The sequence below is a fragment of the Thamnophis elegans genome, chromosome 14 (genome assembly GCF_009769535.1).
Source record: "Thamnophis elegans isolate rThaEle1 chromosome 14, rThaEle1.pri, whole genome shotgun sequence".
NCBI lineage: Eukaryota > Metazoa > Chordata > Lepidosauria > Squamata > Colubridae > Thamnophis > Thamnophis elegans.
The window spans coordinates 26,358,310-26,369,551 of record NC_045554.1 but is presented as its reverse complement, the minus strand read 5'-3'; the positions used below and the strand labels follow the sequence as shown (position 1 = coordinate 26,369,551).

General features: G+C 46.2%; 1 protein-coding gene across 2 annotated transcripts in view; it reads right to left on the bottom strand.

Annotated features, from left to right (window-relative positions):
• The window catches only part of LOC116518043 (adhesion G-protein coupled receptor G1-like), a 78,810-nt gene extending 67,918 nt beyond the window's left edge, over positions 1 to 10,892 (bottom strand). For both annotated transcript variants that reach the window (XM_032231278.1, XM_032231279.1), the window contains exon 1: positions 10,769 to 10,892. The gene's annotated coding sequence lies outside the window, so the exon portion shown is untranslated. The remainder of the gene's footprint in view (positions 1 to 10,768) is intronic.
• Positions 10,893 to 11,242: the final 350 nt, after the last annotated feature.

Genomic DNA, 11,242 nt, shown 5'->3' with positions numbered 1-11,242 from the left:
GAAGAGGAAAAGCACAAAACTGAACTCTGAGCCCAAATAAGGAGCCGCCCCTGGCATCTGAGGGGAAAAAAGAGCAGGAAGAAGAGTGTCTTTTTAAATTAAATTCAGAACATTTTTATTTGAGTAGGGCGAGTCTAGAGAAAAGAAGGACCAGGGGTGACATGATAATAGGATTCCAGTATTTGAGGGGTTGCCACAAAGAAGAGGGGTTCAATTTATTTTCTAAAGCACCAGAAGACAAGAAACAACGGATGGAAACTAATCAAGGAGAGAAGCAACCTGGAATTAAGGAGAAACTTCGTAACAATGATGACAATGAACCAAGAAGTTGAGGGTGCTCTAACACTGGAGATGTCTTTTAAACTGTGTTTTTTAATTGAACATTCATATCATCTTTGCAACATTTCTACATCTTTAAAAAAAATCCATTTTACTCCTTTTATCTGTACTTATGTACCTTCATATATCTATATCTATGTGTATATATGTCCATTTTTACATATTTTTCATCTACTCCTATTAATTCCATACAATACATCTTATATTGTTCTATATACATATATTTCCCTTATATTTTTTATTCCGTACTATTTTATATAGTCTATCTTACATTTTTCCCTTCATGTTAATTCTGTGGTTTTGTGTTTATTTTCTAATTCCTTAATCTTTTTTCCTCCCTTTATTGCTTTCTTATTATTTGCATCTTTCCTCTAGCCATTTGTACCATAAATTCCATACTGAATAGTACTCAGATTCTTCTTTGTCGTTTATTCAACACTGGAGATTTTTAAGAAGACTCTGGACAGCCGCTTGTCTGAAATTGTATAGGGGATTGGGCTAGGAGACCTCCAAGGTCCCTTCCAGCTCTGTTCTGATTGATTGATTGATTGATTGATTGATTTCCTTGACAAGACAGCAGATAAAGAGTCTGTGCTCTGTGCTAAGTATCCTGGAAGGAAAGCCACACACACACAAAAAAGCTTTTAATGAAATGTGTTCATTGGAAAAGGCATTACTGGAGTCATGATTTTATTGGAGAAAAGGTACGTCTCCCTAAAGCAACGTTTACTTGCTAAACCAGAATTTCAAGAACTTTTTTTTTAGGGTGTTGTGTGGGAACAGGGATGATCTCATGCCTTGGTTTCAACCAGGCAAAGCAGCTGGCACTTTCCTGACTAGCATCAGCTGTTGAAACCAGGCAAGGACCTCCAATTGGCAAGACACACACTATGGGCTGGGGATGGCAATGAATGAGAAAGCATAATAGCTCCTATGGAGAAGATTAGTGTATTGTCTTCCTCATCACCTTTCTAGTGAAAAACCAGGCTAAGCTAAGGCACGCCAGCGAGGGAGGTCCCTCAAGAGCTGAAATAGAGAGGGTTTCTCAAGAGCTGTAGTAGAGAGGTCCCTAAAGAACTGGAGTAGAGGTGTCCCTTGGGCGCTGAAATAGAGAGGGTCCCTCAAGTGCTAGAGTAGAGATATTCCTCAAGAGTTGGAGTAGAGAGGTCCCTCAAGAGCTGGATTAGAGGTGTCCCTCAGGAACTGAAATAGAGAGGGTCCCTCAAGTGCTAGAGTAGAGAGGTCCCTCAAGAGCTGGAGTAGAGGTGTCCCTTGGGAGCTGAAATAGAGAGGGTCCCTCAAGTGCTAGAGTAGAGGTGACCCTCAGGAGCTGAAATAGAGAGGGTCCCTCAAGTGCTAGAGTAGAGAGGTCCCTCAAAAGCTGGAGTAGAAGATCCCTCAAGAGCTGGAGTAGATAAGTCCCTCGAGAGCTGGAATAGAAAGGTCCCTCAAAAGGCAACATCACAGATCCTTCTAGAAGCAGCTTTGTAAACTCCCACATTCTAATCTAAGACTGCAATTTAGGGCAGATATGTCTCAAGCAACAAATGCACACACTTCTGGATGTTTCATGACCTTGCTTGGGCAGTGCCTTCTCCTTCTGTAGAACCTTCTGACCACAAAGGGTGAAAACCTGGCATCCCAGCAGAAACACATAGAAACAGTAGCCTAATTCCTTACGTTAAACTGAGCACAGTTTAAAAGGGGGTGGGAATGAAAACTTTCAGCAGACCATAAAGGTATTCTTAAATTTCAATACTTCGTACGTGGCATAGCTCCACCAGTCATTACTCCATCCACTGAAGACTCAGTCCTCTCAAACTCTGGCTACTCCTGTTTGCCCATCATTGGAAAACCTTCCACCAACCTACCATAGTTAATTCAGATTAATTAATATGGAAGTCAGACTTTCTTTTCTGATGCAGTCTAATTTCTTGGGTTTTCCAGAAAGCTTACCAACTGTTGCAGGATAGGCCAACTCTTGGCTGTTGGTAGGTTCAGAAGTTCAGACTTTTGGAACCAGCTTCCAGGGCTTTAGTCAAACGTAGACACCACCTTCACTTTTCTCACACAGACACACAAACACACACACACGTGTCAGGCCTGCAATTATATTCCTTTTAGAATTTTGGCCTGCCACACTTTCTCTTATTTGATTATGCTGTTTCTTTAGTATAGTTGATGGGAGGGGGGAATAGACAGGAGTGAGATTGTGGAATGTATTGTTTTCATTCTTTACTAGAAGCCAAGGTCATCCTTTGTCTCCGCACTTTTACACCTGACCGGACGACACCACGTACATAACCCATGGATGGACAGCTGCATAAGAAAGAGGCTTCCCAGAGGCCCTGAGATGAGACGGGCTTTTGATCTGATCTCACAAGCATCTTCCTATACTCTGTATTTCAGCATCTTTTGCCAATATCCTTCCTTTCATTGAATTGAGTTGAATTGGTCTCCAGTGGTTTCTCTGCCTCCACCCCACCCCACCCCACCCCTGGAGGAATTTCCAGAAAATTGCCTGGATAATTTCCCTGACTTTCTCCAAGGTGGGATATCAAGAAATCCTTCTGCAGTTTCAGCAGGACAACAAGACTCCCGCATCCCCATTACAGAAACAGCATGACTGAAAAAGCCCACCACAGAGAACCCCCCTCCGGCCCCACCCTGAACAGAAACCAAGAAGGCTATAGAGAGGGGCTGGTTCACTTTATTCCTAATTCAACTCTGGGAAGTATAGCAATAGCACTTAGACTTATATACCACTTTACAGGCCTCTCTAAGCAATTTACAGAGTCAGCCTATTTGCCCCCAATTATCTGGGTCCTCATTTTATCCACCTTAGAAGGATGGAAGGCTGAGTCAACCTTGAGCCTGGTGAGATTCAATCTGCCAAATTGCAGGCAGATGGCATTTAGCAGAAGTGGCCTGCAGTACTGCACTCTAACCACTGCACCACCACAGCTCATAGTATAGATAGTGCTTGACTTACAACAGTTTGTTTAGTGACCGTTCGAAATTACATCGGTACTGAAAAAGTGACTTATGACCATTTTTACACTTATGACCATTGCAACTTTCCCGCAGTCATGTGATCAAAATGTAGACACTTAGCACCTGGTTGGTATTTATGATGGTCGCAGTGTCCCGGGGTCGCCCGATCCTTTTTTGCAACTTTCTGACCAGGGAAGTCAATGGGGAAGCCAGATTCCCTTCACAACCGTGTGACTAACTTAACAACTGCAGGGATTCACAAGCGTCTCGCTTAGCCACAGCAATTTGGGGGTCAATTGGGGTCGTAAGTTGAGGATCACCTGTCCCGGAAAACCCGCCTTCAGCTTCAAAAAATGTTGCTCAGACAAATTGTTTCTCATCTCAAAATGAATTAGATCTGGTAGGAGAAGAAGGAAAAAAGAAAGCAGAATTTTTCCACTCTGCCAACTGGCTCAACCAATAGCGATCACGCACTCCTGATTAGCCCAAGAGCCTTTTATGCGCTTCCCCCCTCCATGTGTGTGTGTGTGTGTGTGTGTGTGTGTGTGTGTGTGTGTGTGTGTTTTGAATGAAGAAGGGGCTGAATTCCAGCCAAGCAATCAAACAGATGGAGGGCGGCTTAACCCCTTCCTCTTCAGAGCGAAGGACATGCAAGCAAGCAGCTTCTGAGTCATCAGAGCTGGAAGTAACCTTGGAGGTCTTCTAGTCCAGCCCCCTGCTCAGGCAGGAAACCCTAGACCCGTGATGGCGAAGCTATGGCACGCGTGACACAGGTGGCATGCAGAGCCATTTGTCAGGGCACATGAAGCTTGCCCTGTCATCTGGCCAGTGCGCATGCACGCACTGGCCAGCTCACTTAGGCCTTCTTTTGAGGCCATTTTTCACCCTCCGGAGGCTTCAGGACTTCCCTAAAGCCTCCAGAGCATGAAAAACCAGCCCTAAGGACAAACTGGAAGTTCGGGAATGGACTTCCGGTTTGCTCGTATGGCTGGTTTTAGCCCTCTGGAGTGTTCAGGAACCCTCAGATTTCATAGATTAACAGAGTTGGAAGCTGTTCCACTGGTTTATTTATAAGAGCCAAGGTGGCGCAGTGGTTAAATGCAGCACTGCAGGCTACTGCTAGATCAGCAGTTCAGCGGTTCAAATCTCACCGGCTCAGGGTTGACTCAGCCTTCCATCCTTCCGAGGTGGGTAAAATGAGGACCCAGATTGTTGGGGGCAATATGCTGACTCTCTGTAAACCGCTTAGAGAGGCCTGAAAGGCCTATGAAGCGGTATATAAGTCTACTGCTATTTATTGTTTTGTTGTCAGGAAATTTCTCTCCAGTTCCAAGTTGCTTCTCCTTTGTGGCAGCCCATCAAATATTGGAAGACTGCTGTCCCATCACCCCTAGTCCTTCTTTTCATTAAACCAGACATACCCAGGTGCTGCAACCATCCTTCATGAGCACAGGTCTTGGAAAGCAACTTTGCTCAGAAGCCCAACTGGAGTTTTGGGGTGGCCATTTGAAGGCCTCTTTGGAACAACACTGAACGCAGTGGAATATAAATATCCCACTGCAGAAAACTTTTAATTACGTTTGTTGTTATTTTTTTCCCATTCTCCAATAACAAAATGATGCACTAAATTATTTGCCTTTTTAGTTATTAGCTATTTGCATCCTTCTTTTACTATTTACAAATAACTCAAGGATGCGAAGATGTCCAACATTCATCTTCCTCCTCCTGTTTTCCCCACAACAACCTTGTGAGGTGGGTTGGACAAAAAAGAGCAAACCATTCGGGAACGGACTTCCGGTTTGCTCGTAGGGTCATTTTTTTTCCCCTCCAGAGCCTTCAGGGAAGCCTCCGGAGGGCTAAAACCAGACCTACGAGCAAACCGGAAGTCCGTTCTTGAACTTCTGGTTTGCCCATAGGGCTGGTTTTTTGAGCTCAGGAGGCTTCAGTGAAGCTCCTGAAGCCTCCAGAGGGCCCCCAAGGGGAGTGGGAGGCTGTTTATAAAGCCTCTGGCACCTGGGGAGGGTAAGAAATGACCTCAAAAAAAGGCTAAAGTGAGCTGGCCAAGGCAACGCCTCGCATGCCCTGACAAATGGCTCCGCATTCCACCTGTGGCACGCGGTTTCACCACAAAACCGCGTTCGACTAAAGGGCGCTCGACGAAACCGCATAGCTGACATCATCACAGGGCGACAACAGCGCGGAGACAGAAGCACGCTGTAAACGCTAAACCTAAAATTAACCCCTAAACCTAAACCTAACCCCCCTAAACCTAATCCTAAATCTAACCCTAAGCCTAACCCTTAACCTAACCCTAAATCTAACCCTAACCCTTAACCTAACCCTAAACCTAACCCTAAACCTAACCCTTACCTTAACTTGAATCGGCTTGCTTTCAAAGCACTATTTAAAGCGCCCTTCTTTCTCCGCGCTCGCTGTTGTCGCCCTGTTGATGATGTCAGCGACGCGGTTTAATCGGGCGCGGTTTTGTTGTGCCACAGTGGCACGCGTGCCATAGGTTCGCCATCCCAGTTCTATACAGTAGAGTTACTGCCCTGGGAGAGAAGCTGTTTTTCAGCCTTTGTCCTTGTTTTTATTGTCCTGTACCATCTGCCAGATGGTAATAGTTAAAAAAAAAAGGGTGCCCAGGATGAGATGGATCTTTAAGGATGCTTTGAACTTTTGTAGGAAGTTAAAACCCACCCCTCTCCTAGAAAATGAAATATTTTAGGAAATATTAAAAAGGCAGAATGTTTCCCCGAAAAAGAGAAGTAGAAACTCAGAGAGGCAGAAAATCTGCCCCCCCACCTTTGTCAATGGGCCATTAAGGCCTGAGCCAGAGAAACATGTTTTTAGACAGGAAACAGACTCACTCTTAATAGCACCCCCCCCCACTTTTGTCAATGGTCCATTAAGGCCTGAGCCAGCCTATTCTACATAACCAATATCTACCCCATCTTATTGCCCTTCATTGCACCAACCACCAAGTTTCAGCCAAACTTAGCACACAACCTACAAAGTTAACTAACAACCCCCCCCCCCAAACCTGGGAGTCTGACAACCAATCAGAATACATTTCTTACACAGGAACAGGAAACAGAGAGGTGGGGACCCAGATGCTCAGCATCTCTTCCCTTTTCTGCTCAGGAACTCAAGCCATGTGATCCTGTCCACCATTAAACCATCTTTCCAAGCAGCTTCCATGTTTCCAGTGTCTTTTTCCCCACTTGGAGCTGAACCCGGAAGGACATTCCTTTCAACGCTTTCTTAAGGGAGGGGGAGCCATAAAGCTCTTCCAAAGGTTGAATCATAATTTAATGGTAATAATTTATTACTTCTGTAAGTTACTTGATTCACGATGATTCTGGGTGAGTCCAAGATTTCCACACAAGAGGTGTGTTAGCTGAAAAACCTGTGCAAGTTTAGTTGTAACTATGGCCTATATTTCACATGAAGCCTGATCTCATTGAATCTGCTGGCCACACTTCCATAAAATAGCTTGTAGCGATTCTAAGTCATCCAGGTCACGGTTGTCCCAAAATGTGATTTTTCGGGAGGTAACTGGTGTTTTTTTTTTCTTTCGAAGACCTTTTGCTTCTCATCCAAGAAGCTTCTTCAGCTCTGACAGGTCATTCTTCAAATGGTCAGCTGTCTGCAAGGAATATAAATTATTCCATCCCCCTCTCTCCTGTCAGAGGTGAAGAAGCTGCTTGGATGAGAAGTGAAACATCTTCAAAAGGGAAAAAAAAACCAAGGAAGTCCAGTTGCCTCCTGAAAAAAGCCCCTTTGGGACAACCATGACCTGGAGGGCTGAGAATCTTTACAGACTTTTAGCCATACAATTTGGGATGAGACCCTTGGAATGATGTGGGAATAGGAATGGATTTCCAGAGGAAAAATTGCAGACTACAGGAACCATTTGCACCACTCAGGTGACCCTGAGGACAGAGATAAACCTCCAAGTGGCCTCAACGACCCTCTAAAAGGATGAAAATGCCCAGCTCTCTTCAAGGAATATAAATCCTTCCATTCCCCACCATCCAGTCAGAACTGAAGAAGCTTCTTGGATGAGAAGCGAAATGTCTTCAAAGAAAAAAACAAGAAAGTCCAGTTGCCTCCTGAAAAAAAGCACCTTTGGGACTTTCATAAAATAGCTTTTACTTGGTCTGAGAATGGAAGAATTCAATTTGGCTGCGATTAATCCCAATAAAAAGGACAGGAGAAGCTGCAAAAACACACTTTTTACCCCAAATGATTTTTCCCAGCAAGCTTAGGTAGTCTTCGACTTACAACAATTTCACTTAGTGGCCATTCAAAGTTACAACGGCACTGAAAAAAACGGACTTATGATCGTTTTTCACACTTATGAGCGTGGCAGCATCCCCAGAGTTGCATGATTTACATTCGAATGCTGGACAACTGACTCACATTTATGACGGTTGCAGTGTCCCGAGATCACACAATCCCCTTTTGCGACCTCCTGTCAAGCAAAGTCAGTGGGGAAGTCAGTTTCATTTAACAACGGTGTTACTTATTTAACAACTACAGTGATTCGCTTAACAAATTTAGAATGAATGAATGAGCTGGAAAGGACCTTGGAGGTCTTCTAGTCCAGCCCCCTGCTCAAGCAGGAGAACCTATACTGACAGGAGTGGCCACGATTTCTGGAGGCAAGCTGTTCCACTGGTTAATTGTCCTTACTGTGAGGAATGTGGCAAGAAAAGTTGTAAAATGGAGCAAAATTCACTTAACAAATTTCTCACTTAGCAACATAAATGTTGGACTCAATTGTGGTTGTAAATTGAGGATTACCTGTATATATCAGTGAGAACCTAGAAAGGTTTAGACAAAAGTCACAAAGAGGATAAGAGATATGGAGGCTAACAATTAAGGGAACTAGTTATGTTTAGTCTAAAGCAGGGGTGTCCAAACTTGGGAACTTTAAGACTTGTGCTGGCTGGGGAATTCTGGGAGTTAAAGTCCACAAGTCTTAAAGTTCCCAAGTTTGGACACCCCTGGTTTAAAGGAAAAGAAGCATTAGGGATGCTCTTAATAGCTGTCTTCCAGTACCTGAGGGGCTGTCCTCAGGAAGAAGGAGTTAAACTATTCTCCGAAGCACCTGAGGTCAGGACCAGGACAAGAAACTATGGGTGGAAGATCATCATTCATGAGAGATCCAGCCTAGAGCCAAGGTGGCGCAGTGGTTAAATGCAGCACTGCAGGCTACTGCTAGATCAGCAGGTCAGCGGTTCAAATCTCACCGGCTCAGGGTTGACTCAGCCTTCCATCCTTCCGAGGTGGGTAAAATGAGGACCCAGATTGTTGGGGGCAATATGCTGACTCTCTGTAAACCGCTTAGAGAGGCCTGAAAGGCCTATGAAGCGGTATATAAGTCTACTGCTAGAACTACAGGACAAATTTTCTGACAGTGAGAAGAATTAACCAGTGGAACGACTTGCCTCCAGAAGTTGTGGGTGCTCCATCGCTGGAGGTTTTTAAGAGATTGGGCAGCCATTTGTCCAGAAAAGGTATACGGTCGCCTGCTTAAGCAGCGGGTCAGATTAGAAGACCTCTAAGGTCCCTTCCAACCCTGTAATTTTATGTTCTCTTTTCAGTTATGAAACTTCGCGAAGATAATAAATGGAGAACTACAGTGGAAAATGGAGGAAGCTCTCCCTCATCTTTAGCTATCTAAATTATTATTACTTCCTGAAATTGGCATAAGTAATTCTCAGTCAAGGTCAGAGATCTCCACATCTCATCTGGATTTTAACATTTTATTCCATAACATGAGGTATATGTGTGGGCCATGAAAAGTCCCAAATCTTCTAGATGCATAAAAGAATACAAATAGTGACTTAGGAGAGACCGTCAGTCTAAAACAAATATATGTCTCCAAATTGGGGAGATAAATCTGCATTTTCAGAACTTTGTTCAAATTCATTTAATATGACCAGGTAGCACAAGCCATACTGTTGAGTCCAGGCACACACAACCAGCATTTAATGTTTAATGTTCTGGGCGATAGAGAATTGGATCAACTGGTTTTTAGGCTAGACTAGAGTAGGAATAGTAATGGAATGGAATAGAATAGGGAATGGAATGGAATAAAATAGTGAATTAGGATAGAATATTATTGAAAAGGAAGAGAAGAGAATATTGAAATGGAGAATAGAATAGAATAGAACAGAACAGAACAGAACAAAGGAATGGAAGGAAAGGGAATATTGGAATGAAGAATAGAGTAGAGTAGAACAGAACAGAACAGGAGCTGGAAGGGACCTTAGTCGAACTAGTCCATCTCCCTGCTCATTTCCCCCAGGTGCACCCAGGGCAGCTGCCAGATGTTTCCACAAGGATCTCCCAGAAGCTTTGGGAACGGTTCTTCCAGCACATCTGGAGAAAACCAGAGTGAAAAACATCGCCACAGGTACCTCAGACTCTTCACCCTTGTCTCCTTCCAAAGCAACACAAATGGGCAAAAGGCCCAGTCGACTGAAGACCCCCCTCCCCACTTCAGACCTCAGCTGCAGAAACCTTCCTTTATGAGTCAAGTGGGAATTCTTGCCAGCCCCGATGCATTTTTCAAAATCCGGGGGCGGAGGGAACCCGTGGAGGGAGGTGGGTGTGGTAAGTTGGGATCCCTATTGTTGCAAGCCCCCAGGAGCGAGTCTCCCCCCCCCCAAGAAACGAAGAGTGTTTCTCAACCGCCACAACAACAGCAGAAACCCGAGAGAAAGGTGGGGTCTTCCAGCATCCCCCCCTTCAGACAACCAATTAAGTTTGGTTTGATGGCTTCCCCTCCTCCTCTTTCCAACCAGCCCAGCATGTGGGGGGGGGAGAAGCGGGGGGGGGGGGGACGGACGCGAAAGAGAGAAACGACTCCGATCCGCCTAGTAGTCGCTCGCCACTGCACCGGTTGAACTGGCAGCCCGAGAGGTGCCCAGCAGAAGCAGGCAAAAGCCAACAAATAGCCCGAATCCGAGGCCCCAGCCCGTCTCCAGCAGGTGCTTGCAAGAGCGCTGCATGCCGCGACCGAGGAGGGGTTGTAGTCCAGGCTGGGGGCGCTCGAGGGGTTTTGCTGTCCAGGCTGGGAGCTACCGAAGGGGTCTTGCAGTCCAGGCTGGGGGCGCCCGAGGGGCTTTGTAGTCCAGGTTGGGGACGACCGAGGGGCTTTGTATTCCAGGCTGGGGGGCGCCCGAGGGGTTTTGTGGTTCACCGCCCCCGGAGAGAGGCTGGAGGGGGTCGGCGGAGGGAATAGCGAGTCCCCCGGGCTTGCGAATCCCTTCTGCCTGCGAGAGGCGGCATCGAACGAGGAGTCCCAGTCCCCTCGATCCTCCCCGCCCGGGTTCAGCACCCTCCCGCGGGAGGCCAGCACCGTCCTCCTGGGCTCCGAAGACCCCCTTCGGGCGGGACGGAGCGGCGGGGGAGTCCTTACCTTCGCTGGAGAAGCGCCCCGCGAGCAAGGAAGGTCCACTCCGCCTGGCGCTCGGCTCGGCTTGGGCTCGGTTTTGCAGGGGCGGCGGCGCTGCTCGCTCCTCGCTGGTTGCCCGTCGGGCTGGGCAAGGCAAGGCGGCAACGGAGGCGGAGTCGAGGGCGGGCGGCGGCTTCGCTCCCCCACCCAATCAGTCAGAATAGTGCTGGAAGGGACCTTGGGGGTCTAGTCCAGCCCCCTGCTCAAGCAGTAGACCCTACACCGTTTCAGATAAGTTAGCTGTAGACCGTCTCTTATCTGAAACGGGTCTCCCGCTAGAGCAGGGGGCTGGACTAGATGACCTCCAAGGTCCCTTCCAGCTCTATACTAGTCTATTCTAATCAAATAATAATCATAATCATAATTAACCTTAACAGGTCTTGTTTTTGTAATTAAGTGCCTTATATTTTTTGTTTGTTCCACTGGCCTGATTCACAC